Here is a 12,566-nt window from a genome sequence, read left to right on the forward strand (position 1 = left end):
AAGTAAAATTTTAAGATTTCGTTTTAGTTCTTTTTGCCTTCAAATCATATCCCATTAAATGAATGCAGTGAGAAGCTTGCACTCAAATGACTTGAATTATTTTTCTCTGAGCTTATATTAGTTGATATACAATTAAGTTTATTTTTCTTCTTATTCAAATTTAAAATTTGCTTTTAAAATTCACATGATGGAGGAGTTCCCATCATGGCGCAGCAGAAACGAATCTGACCAGGAACCCTGAGGTTGCAGGTTTGATCCCTGGCCTCGCTCAGTGGGTTAAGGATCCGGCATTGCTGTGGCTGTGGTGTAGGCCAGCAGCAACAGCTCCGATTAGACCCCTAGCTGGGGAACCTCCTTATGCCAGAAGTGTGGCCCTAAAAGGACAAAAGACAAAAATAAATAAATAAATAAAATTAAAAATAAAATTCACATAATGGAGTACTGTGTAGTCAGTCATTAAAAAGATCAAGGAAGATCTCTATGTCCTAATGAGGAGTGAAATTGTAAGCTGCAAAATAGTATATATGGTAAGCTGAGTTTTGTGCAATAAAAAGGAGCAATATGAATATACACACTCCCCCCCCAAAAAAAAAAAACCCAACACACATGTGCAGCAAGAAGAAACCAGTTCCTTAACAGTCCTGTTCTGTTTTCTTGCTAATGGGTATTGTGTATCAAATATTTTATATATTCCAAACAGGAAGAAGGAAATGGAGAAGGAGCAGCAGACTTCCACTTTAACCGCATCAGCCTGGATTGAATCACCTGGTCACACTTAGCAACAAGAGGGCCCCGGGAGCACAACCCTCTATGTCAGATGAAGGTGAGTAAAAAAGTGTTTGGAAGGAAGACTGAATGAGCCAACCTCCTGCATCTGCCACTACTTCCCTTTTATTTTTTAAAAGTGAAACTGAAGATGGTCATTAGTTAGACTCATTAAACTATAACTTGCTTGTCTAGTAAATAGTAAATTGTAATCTGTCTTCACTGATCGAGCTTGCGAAACTGCACGCCCTTCAAGCTTCACGTAGCTCAGACAATGTATCAGGAGATTCCCTTCACACCTGACTGTAGATAGCATCTGTGACATGAGTCTTAAGATGTGTGCTTAACATTGCTTTTTTTTTTTTCAGGAACTCTGAGTCAGCTCTTGTCCAGTTCAAGCCGGTTGAGACCACAGACCCCTCAACTGGGCCTGCTTGAGTGTTCCACAGGTGACCTTTTGTGTCAGAGGGCTGAAAATTCCATTGGATCATGCTAACACCGCTGGTGTTCTGAACATACACCCTGTCCAGACGCATGAAGCCCATCTGCACATGCGCAGAGCAACCATTCAATCCTTCCTCACGTGTCTTACCCACAGTTGCCTTGCCCTGCACCTCTGCCGGCACTGTGCCCTTTACTCACAAATATCCCAACCCTCTTGCCTTTGGGAGAGCAGACTTCGCGATCTGTTCTCCTGTCTCATGAGTAAACCCTCTCTTTGCTGCAAACGTCAGCGTCTGTCAGGCAAAGGAACATGGTTTGGTAACGAAATGACAGGAATCTAAAGAATTAGCAACAAGCATTTTTCAAAAGTGTTAAAGTGCTTATAATAAAAGCAGCCTATTTGTGAAGCAGAATCCAGGTAAGAAGAAAATTTAGTGAACTATATTATACTATGAAATGGATCTCTATTAAAATTATTGTGCCATATGTCTCTACATCTTTCACAAACCCGTCAACATTTTCTCTTGCTAGCTACGATCTATCTTATTTGTGCTTTAATTTACTTCAGTTGACACCTACTAATATCTAAAGTCAATTAGACCTGTTTTTCCCAGGACAGTCACAGCATAATTATTAATAGCATCCCCTTTCATTCTCAAGTGTTTTGGTTTAGATGATCAGTTATATGGTTTCCATTATATCTAAAGAACAACAACAAAAAAAAAATGAACTGGTCCAAGTGGAACTGTTTGGTAATGACTTGGAAAGGGCCATTGAAGAGTCTACTTCCCAGAAAAGAGCAAATCACTTTGACATGTCACGTGAAGCACACTAGAATTTCCCTTGTGCTAATACAGAAGACTAGGCGGCATCCTTCAGTTCCTTACAGCCATAGACAACGTCACAATTTGTATAGACTGGGAAATCCCAGTTCCTCCTGTTACAAAAACCAGGATCCTTTGCCCGATACACAGCAAGCCAAACACTGAGACTGGAAATAAGGGAAAGATGAAGTAATTGTTGCACTGACAGGCGAACCTAAGCTACATGCTTCTTCATGGGACACATATTCAGAAAATGGCGGCATTAGTGTGTTCTGAGGGAGGAGGTTTGCCCTCTGGCCCCAAAAGGTCAGCCATTGGACACTTGAGCATGCCCAGTTGGGGTCTGTGGCCCCAACCAGTTTGAACTGGCTTGAAATGGACAACAGCTAACTCCAAGCTCCTGGAAAAACAACTTGGGCAAACATCTTGACTCATGACTTAATGTTTAGACTACATGACACTTGTAGGATATGCAAATTTTTATAAAAACAAAGCAAGTTTGATCAGTGAAAGCAGGTTACAGTTTATTGTTTATTAAGCAAGTTATATTTAATAGATGTGATGATTAGCCTCAGATTCACCCTCTTTTCTTTCCCTTTAACTTTGATACTACTTTCTTTTGTTCTTGTTTAGAACATCTGACAGAATTTCTTTAACTTAGGCATAGTTGGGGGTAGGAGTTGATATTGGAGGGCAAGGAATGAGATTCCAATAATATAGACATTAAACTGAATGGAGATCTTGGGATGCTCATAAATTTGGAAGGCGTTGCACCAATCTCTTTATGCACCTCTACTCCAAGGCACAAATTATCTAACAGTGCTACAGCAAATATTCTCATATCTTTGGGTGCTTGCCCAATTATTTCCTTATAAATCCTTCTATTTCTATTTATTTTCTAAATTTAAACAAATATGCATACTATTTTTAATACATAATGGCAGTTTGTTTTACTGTTATAGTAAATGGGAATATATATTTTTTCACACATACAACACTGAATAATATTTTCCTGGAGCATCAGATCTGTGACAAATAATATCACTTTCTTTTCGTATGTTTTTTTTTTTTTTTTGTCTTTGTAGGGCCACACCTGCAGCATATGGAAGTTCCCAGGCTACTGGTAGATTTGGAGCTATAGCTGCTGGCCTACACCACAGCCACAGCAATGTGGGATCCAAGCCATATCTTCGACCTACACCACACCTCATAGCAATGCTGGATCCTTAACCCCCTGAAAGAGGTGAGGAATTGAAGCTGCATCCTCATGGATATTAGTTGGATTCTTTTTTTTTTTTTTCAAACTCAAGAAATTTTATTATAGTTGTATAACGATCATCACAGCCCAATTTTACAGTATTTACATCGCAAATCCTCAGCCCATCTCTGCCCCCTAACCTGTCTCCTTTGGTAACCATAAGTTTTTCAAAGCCAGTATCTGTTATACAACAGAAGTTCATTGTATCCTTTTATTAGATTGCACTTATAAGTGATAGCATATCACCCTTGTGCCTTATTGTCTGACTAACTCACTTAGCATGATAATTTCTAGGTCCATCCAGGTTGCTGCAAATGCCATTATTTCATTCCTTTTTATGGCTGAGTAATATTCCATTGTGTATATGTACTACATATTCTTTATTCATTCCTCTGTCAATGTACACTTAAGTTGCTTCCATGTCTTGGCTATTGTATATAGTGCTGCAATGATCATTGGAGGACATGTATCTTTTCAAGTCATGGTTTTCTCTGGGTAGATGCCCAGGAGTGGGATTGCTGGATCAAATGGTAGTTCTATTTTTAGTTTTCTGAGGAGTCTCCATACTGTTTTCCATAGTGGTTGCACCAATTTACATTTCCACCAACAGTGTAAGAGGGTTCCTGTTTCTCCACACCCTCTCCAACATTTATTGTTTGTAGACTTTTTGATGATGGCCCTTCTGGCTGGTGTAAGGTGGTATACCTCATAGTAGTTTTGATTTGCATTTCTCTGATAATTAGTGATGTTGCACATCTTTTCATGTGTTTTTTTGGCTATTTGTGTGTCTTCTTTGGAGAATTTTCTCTTTAGATCTGCCCAATTATTGATGGGGTTGTGTGTTTTTTTGGTATTGAGCTGCAGGGGGTGTTTATATATTTTGGAGATTAATCCTTGTCAGTCACTTCATTTGCAAATATTTTCTCCCATTTGTGGGTTGTCTTTTCATTTTGTGTAGGGTTTCCTTTGCTGTGCACTGAGCGAGGACAGGAATTGAACCCGCATCCTTGTGGATACTAGTTGGGTTCTTTTTTTTTTTTTTGTCTTTTTAGGCCTGCCCTTGTGGCATGTGGAAGTTCCCAGGCTAGGGGTCTAATTGGAGCTGTTGCCACCAGCCTACACCATAGCCACAGCAACACCAGATTTGCGCCTCGTCTGCGACCTATACCACAGCTCACGGCAACACCGGATCCTTAACCCACTGAGCAAGGCCAGGGATCGAACCCGCAACCCCATGGTTCCTAGTTGGATTCGTTTCCACTGTGCCACACGGGAACCCCACTAGTTGGGTTCTTGACCAGCTGAGCCACAATGGGAACCTCCTAGGTAGTGCACCTTAAACATTTTTTATACCATTAATGTCCATTTATTTTTATTCTTTTTTTTTTTTTTTGGCCATGCCCACAGCATGTGGAAGTTCTGAGGCCAGGGATTCAGCAGGGACTCCAGCCACAGCAGTGACAATGCCAGATCCTTAACCTGCTGAGCCACCAGAGACCTCCCATTTTTAGTCTTATTTGTAATTGCTTAGTCATGCTTTTTATCTATTCTATATTGAATGGTTTTTTCTTCTTGATTTTTAAAAGAATTCTTTCTATTCTAGTGTAACTAGTATGCTATGCTTCACAAACTCAAGTTAGAAATGTGGTCAGTTACATCCATTAATTTTCTCTGCTGTGGTTGAGGCCTCCTACTTGCCCTCTTAGAAGAGTCCAGTTTTTCCCACTGTGGTTTCTCCTCTGCTCCACTGATCATCCAGGAATCCTGACGGGGGCTTACTCAGCCCAGAAGGCAACAGACCCCTCCTTTAACAGCAAAATACAGAGAGAACTAAAACGGGTCTCTACTCAATCTTCCTTTGCCACTGGGTCTTTGCACATCCAAATAGATCCTCTTTAACTTCAGAACTTGGTGAGCAGAACTTGGGTTCTTGGTCTCCTCTTTCCTATGGTGCTAGGCTTCTAGTGCAAATTGACTTACCTTCTTCCCCATGACTGGCTAGGCATAACGAAAGCTGAGGCAGTTTTTGCTAAGTGGGAAACACACACACACAAACGCACACCCCCCCAAAAGTTTTGTTAGAACCTTTTTGCAGTCCAAAGAGCACCTTCTCCAAATACATTTGCATAACTAAGACAGTCACTTAATTGACTCTTCATAGAACAAAGACTATCAACCTCATCTGATTAAAAATTTTAAATAAACAACAAAAAAACCCTATTATGTTAAGAGATACAATCCTAACCCTTTTTCATGTATATTGTGACATATTTTTCCATTTGAATTGCTTTTTAGCCTTGAATACTTTTTTTTTAAATTGGGAGGAGTCAAATGTACAGCCTCAACTTTCATTTCTTAAATCTTAATCAAGATTCAAAAGACATTTCACATCTCAAATTTATGAAAGATATTTACTCAAACTTCCTCTTGATGCTTTAATGTTTTTGTTCTTTCACCTATAAAATTTTCATCTATACAAAGTTACTTGGCAAAGGAGTGAGGTAACAACCTAATTTTCTTTTTGCTGTATATGATCAGCCAGTGACATAACACATATTAAGATTCTAACTCTTTCTGGAGTTCCCGTCGTGGCGCAGTGCTTAACGAATTCGACTAGGAACCATGAGGTTACAGGTTTGATCCCTGGCCTTGTTCAGCGGGTTAAGGATCCGGCGTTGCCATGAGCTGTGGTGTAGGTTGCAGGCCATGAGTTGCTGTGGCTCTGGCATAGGTTGGTGGCTACAGCTCCTATTAGCCTGGGAACCTCCATATGCCACAGGTGCGGCCCTAGAAAAGATAAACACACACACACACAAAAAAAGATTTTAACTCTTATGATTTGAACTGTCCCTTTATCATATATGGTCAGTTCCCACAGCAATTATTTCAAAACTTTATTTATTTATTTATTTATATATTTGTCTTTTTGCTATTTCTTGGGCTGCTCCCACAGCATATGGAGGTTCCCAGGCTAGGGGTCAAATCGGAGCTGTAGCCACCAGCCTACGCCAGAGCCACAGCAACGCGGGATCCGAGCCGCGTCTGCAACCTACACCGCAGCTCACAGCAATGCGGGATTGTTAACCTACTGAGCAAGGCCAGGGACCGAACCCACAACCTCATGGTTCCTAGTCGGATTCGTTAATCACTGCGCCACGCCAGGAACTCCTATTTCAAAACTTTATACCTATTTTATCCCATGTCAGCCACTTTTCCATCACTCTCAGCAGACAGATCTTCACAAATAATCAAGTATGTCAAGAAGTCCAACTTTTGGAGTTCCCTGGTGGCTCAATGGGTTAAGGATTAGGCATTGTCATTGCTGTGGCTCAGGTTGTAGCTGTGGCACAGGTTTGATCCCTGGGCTGGAATTTTTTTTTTTTTTTTTTTTTGGTTTTAGGGCCGCAGGTGTGGCACATGGAAGTTCACAGGCTAGGAGTTGAATTGGAGCTACAGCTGCCGGCCTGCGTCACAGCCATAGCAACATGGGATCCAAGCTACATCTATGACCTACACTGAAGCTCACGGTAATGCCAGATCATTAACCCACTGAGTGAGGCCAGGGGGCGAACCCATGAACCCATGTCCTCATGGATACTAGTTGGGTTTGTTATCACTGAGCCACAATGGGAACACCAGCAAGCCTCCAAATTTTGGGACAAATCTATTCTTCATATGAACACAGACCATTGCCTACCTCCCTCTAGAATAGGGCTCGGCAAACATTTCTGTAAAGGGACAGATAGTAAATATGTGAGACTTTGAAGGCCAAGAGGCAAAATCAAGGATATTACATGGGTTTTTATGTAATTCATTCTAATGAGAAGACTGAAAAAAAATTTTTTTGGGGGAATAACATTTTACTTAATTGGGGCTCAGATCAGTTGCAAATATTCATCCATTAAAATCACTATGACCTTCTGGGACCTTGCAAAAACAGGCCAGATTTAGCCCTTGACTTTTGACATCTTCCTTCTATCCATTTATTGGAGGAAAACTGCCCTAGGAGCATCCTTCCTACCCACCAAGGCCATTTCCAGTTCCAAATTCTTGCCTGCTTTTTTGGTGATATTAGCCATAAATCTATTTAGCAATTCAGTTCCAATCCCAAATGAGCTTCGTGGACTATTCAGTGATAAATTTATACATTGTCATAATAAAAAGCTGTCTTTTTAAAGCCAAGTAAAAGTAATTTAAAATAGGTGGACTGCACTTCCTGTTTTTGCAGAATATATTTACAACTAAGGAAAGTTAAAAAGCACATTCTCTAGTAACTCCACACATTCCTATGACAAGTATAATACAAAATAAAACTTTAAACTGAAGGAGAAGCTGCCAGGAGAAATATTTTCTGCTGACCTCTCTGAAAGGGGAGATTAGCTATCTTGATTACTGTAAATTTTCCAAAGAGAAGTTCACAAGGAAGCAGTCCACTTGTGACCAAAATCAACAGTGATGGAACTTTTTGCTTCTTTGAGGGAAGGACAGCAGTGAGATGTGCTATGGCTAATTTTAGAAACATGATCCAATGTCAACTTTATGAGCTTAGATAAAATTCAATATAAATTAAAGAAACTGAAAGAAAAAGATGTTGTACATATATACAATGGGATATTACTCAGTCATAAAAAAGAAGAAAACAATGCCATTTGCAGCAACATGAATGGACCTAGAAATTATCATACTAAGTGAAGTAAGTCAAAGACAAATATATGTAATCATTAATATGTAGAATCTAAAAAAATTTGATAAAAAGAACTTACTAAAAATAGAAACGGACTCAAAGATTTCAAAAACAAACTTAGGGATACCAAAGGAGAAAAACATTGGTGGGGGAAGGATAAATTAGGAGGTTGAGACTGACATATATGCACTACTATATGTAAAACAGGTGGCATGACTGTGTCTGTGGTGTAGGCTGGCTTATTGTATTGCACAGGGAAATCTACTCAATAGTGTGTAATAACTTATATGGGAAAAGAATCTGAAAAGGAATGGATATATGTAGATGTAACTGATTTACTTTGCTGTACACCTGAAGCTAACAAAACATTGTAAATCAACTGTACTCCAATAAAATTTTTTTAAAAGTTAAACAACAACAACAACAAAAATTTAAAACTGGAGTTCCCATCGTGGTTCAGCAGATTAAGAACCTAACTAGTATCCATGAGGATGTGGGTTCAACCCCTGGCCTTGCTCAGTGTCTTAAGGATCCAGCATTGCTGTGAGCTGTGGTGTAGGCTGGCAGCTATGGCTGCAATTGGATCCCTGACCTGCAAACTTCCATATGCTGCAGGTGTGGCCCTAAAAAGAAAAAAGAAATTAAAAATCATTTGTGGTGAGTTTCAGAATCCAGATATAATTTTTTTTTGTCCATCAGACTTGCTTTTCTATGTCTAGTCTCTTTTCATTAATATTAACTATGGCTGTCTTTCCGAAAGGTATGTTGTCTGGAGGATGGGGACTCATAACACAGTAATGTGCGAGGTAGTTAGAAAAAGCCAACCTTAAACAAGTAAAACCCCATATGTACAAAAATACATATTTTGGAGTCCAAGTTATATTATTGTTGCATTGACCACATGCAAAAGTGCTCCAGACTATGTCTCAGGAGACCCATGCTCAAATCCTGATGTTAAAACTAACCCAGGATTCATTTTTCTCAATTGTTTAACAGACACCTGCTCATTTCCATTTTTTTTTTTTTTTTTTCGGCCATGCCTATGGCATTTGGGAGTTTCCAGGCCAGGGATTGAACCTGAGCCACAGCAGTGACCTGAGTCACAGCAGTGACAATGTCAGATACGTAACCTGCTGAGCTACTAGGGAACTACCCTAATTTCCATTATTTATTTTATCTTTAATTTTTTTTGGAAATAGGGAGTTCGCATCATGACACAGCAGAAAGGAATCCAACTAGGAACCATGAGGTTGCAGGTTCGATCCCTGGCCCTGTTCAATGGGTTAAGGATCCAGCGTTGTCATGAATTGTGGTGTAGGTCCCAGAGGTGGCTTGGATCTGGCATTACTGTGTCTGTGGTGTAGGCTGGCAGCTGTAAGTCCACTTTGACCCTAGCCTGGGAACATCCATATGCCTCGGGTATGGCCCTAAAAAGAAAAAAAAAAAATGTTTTTTGGAAATAATCTTAAGTATGTGGCAGAGTTATAAGCACAGCACAAAAAATGTTTTGTTTTGTTTTCTCTCCTGGGTCATTTGAGAGCAGAGAGCACATATAATGTCCCATCATTCTCAAATATTTCCATCTATTTCCTGCCATCAAGGATATTCTAGGAATTCCTGCTGTGGTGCAATGGATTAAGGATTCTGTATTGATGCAGCTGTGGTGTAGGTTGCAGCTGCTGCTTGGATTTGATCCTTGGAATTTCCATATGCAAAGTGTGCAACCAAAAAATAAGATGAAATAAACTTAAGGGAGTTCCTGTTGTGGCTCAGCAGTAACGAACCCAACTAGTATCCGTGAGGACTCAGGTTTGATCCCTGGCCTCGCTCAGTGGGTTAAGGATCCAGTGTTGTCGTGAGCTATGGTGTTGGTTGCACACGTGGCTCGGATCTGGCATTGCTGTGGCTGTGGCGTAGGCTGGCCGCTACAGCTCTGATTCGACCCCTAGCCTGGGAGCCTCCATAGGCTGTGAGTATGGCCCCGAAAAGCAAAACAAACAAAAACTTAAAAAAAAACCCAAAAACCCAAACCTGATATTCTCCCAAATAGCCTCAGTGCAACCATCAAAATTAGGAAATTAATATCCATACGTCACTACTACCTCAGACCCATTCAAGTTTTTCCAATTATACCAGATATCAGAACAAAACAAATTTACCATTTTAACCATTTAAAAATATACAGCTTAGCGGCATTAATATATTCACATTGTTGTGCAACCATCACCACCATCCATCTCCAGAACTTTTTCGTCTTTCCGAAATGAAATCCCATACCCATAAAGCTCCCATTTTTTTCTTCCCAACCATGGCAACCACCATTCAACTTTCTGTCTCTATAAATTTTACTACTCTAGGCACTTCGCATAAGTAGAATCATACAACATTTGTCTTTTTGTGTTTAGCTTTTTTCACATAGCATAATGTCTTCAAGGTCTATTCATGTTGTTGCATATGTCAGAATTTCCTTTCTTCTTAAGGCGAAATAATATTCTATGGTTTGTATATACCTTTTGTTTATCCATTCATTCATCAGTGGACACTTGAGTGGTTTCCACCTGTTAGGTATCGTGAATAATACTGCGATGAACATTGGTGTACAAATATCTGTTCGAGTTCCTGCTTTCAATTCTTTGGAGTACATATCCAGAAGTGGCAGTGGTAGATCACATGGTAATTCTGAGTATAATTTTTTAGGAACTACCATACTGTTTTCCGGAGCAGCTGCATTTTACATTCCCATCAGCAAGATACAAGAGTTTAAATTTCTTTACGTAATTGCCAACACTTGTTCTTTTCTTTTGGTAAGATTTATCCCTATTATGTGTGAAGGGCTCTCTCAGGGTAGTTTGGATTTGTATTTTGTCACATGTTTTTATTTTTATTTATTATTAGAAGTATTTTTTGTCTTTTTAGGGCCACGCCCGTGGCATATGAAAGTTCCCAGACTAAGGGTCAAATCAGAGCTGCAGCTGCTGGCCTATGCCACAGCCACAGCAATGCCAGATCCAAGCCATGTCTGTGACCTACACCACAGCTCACAGCAATGCCAGATGCTTAATCCACTGATTGGGGCCAGGGGTCAAACCCATATCCTCATGGATACTAGTCAGGTTCTTTACTGCTGAGTGACAACGGAAACTCCTATATATTTTTAAAATTTATTTTAGGAGTTCCTGCTGTGGTGTAGTGAGTTAAGAATCTGACTGCAGCAGCTCCAAGTAGCTGCAGAGGTGCAGGTTCCACCTCTGGTCCAGTACAGTGGGTTAAAAAACCCAGCGTTGCCACAGCTGTGGCTGAGGTCACAACTGCAGCTTGGATTCAATCCCTGCCTCAGGAACTTCTATATGCCGTGAGCGTGGCCATAAAAAATGTATTTTATTTTTGGCCATGGTGTTGAGCATCTTGATATGGGATCTCTGTTCCCAGAACATGGATCGAACCTAAGCCACAGCAGGGAAAGCATAGACTCTTAACCGCTGGACCACCAGAAAACTCCCTTTAATTTCCTTCACATCTTTCAATTTCCTGTCACATCTTTAATTTCCTTCAGTCTGGAATAGTTCATCAGACTTCCCTTGATATTCCTGACTTAGATACCTTTGCTTTTGTTCCTCCAAATGAGTAGTGGCTCAAGCAGAAGTTTATTTATCACTCCCATAAATTCCATAATCAGTGTTCCTGATCAATAGATAGGGATTCAAGATCCCAGACTTTGGAGTTTCCTGGTGGCTCTGCAGGGTAAGGATCTGTCATTGTCACTGCTGTGGCTTGGATTACTGCTGTGTGGCGTGGATTTGGTCCCTGAGCCAAGAACCTCTGCATACCATAGGCACAGCCAAAAAAGGCTAAGATCTGGGTACTAGGTGTCTTTTTTTTTAAATAGCAAAAGTCAGATTTTACTGCCAAAATTTATTTAAAAAAAAAAAGCCTTCTGATTTTCAAAATCTGTGAAGTTTAGAACTTTTTTTTTTTTTTTAGCTTTTTGGACTGTACCCACTGCATATGGAAGTTCCCAGGCTAGAGGTTGAATCTGAGCTGCAGCTGCTGGCCTACACCACAGCCACAGCAACAAGGGATCTGAGTTGTGCCTGTGAGCTACACTGCAACTCTCTGCAACACTAGATCATTAGCCCACTGAGTGAGGCCGGGGATCGAAGCCACATCATCATGGATACTAGTCAGGTTCCTTACTGCTGAGCCACAACAGGAACTCCTGGGATTTGGAACTTTAAACAAGAGCTTATGAATCTGTAACATCTATCTTATTTTTTCAATTCAGTTTTTTTTGGGGGGGTCTTTCAGTCTTTTTAGGGCTGCACCTGCAGCATATGGAAGTTCCCAGGTTAGGGGCTGAATCGCACCTGTAGCTGCTGGCCTATGCCACAGCCACAGCAACGCAGGTCCTGAGCCACATCTGCAACCTACCACAGCTCACGGCAACGCTGGATCCTTAACCCACTGAGCAAGGCCAGGGATTCAACCAGAAACCTCATGGTTCCCAGTCGGATTCATTTCCGCTGCGCCACGACGGGAACTCCCTTAATTTAATTTTTGATCGAAGTATTATTGATGTACAATATGTGCGAGG

At 40.5% G+C, this 12,566-nt stretch overlaps 1 long non-coding RNA gene across 1 annotated transcript in view; it reads left to right on the forward strand.

Moving 5' to 3' along the window:
* LOC106507446 overlaps positions 1-3,143 on the forward strand; it is a 28,438-nt gene extending 25,295 nt beyond the window's left edge. The window contains exons 2-3 of the long non-coding RNA XR_001303429.2: positions 701-823; positions 1,134-3,143. This is a non-coding gene — a long non-coding RNA (uncharacterized LOC106507446). The remainder of the gene's footprint in view (positions 1-700; positions 824-1,133) is intronic.

This window comes from Sus scrofa, chromosome 4 (assembly GCF_000003025.6).
Source record: "Sus scrofa isolate TJ Tabasco breed Duroc chromosome 4, Sscrofa11.1, whole genome shotgun sequence".
In the NCBI taxonomy this organism is placed as follows: Eukaryota; Metazoa; Chordata; class Mammalia; order Artiodactyla; family Suidae; genus Sus; species Sus scrofa.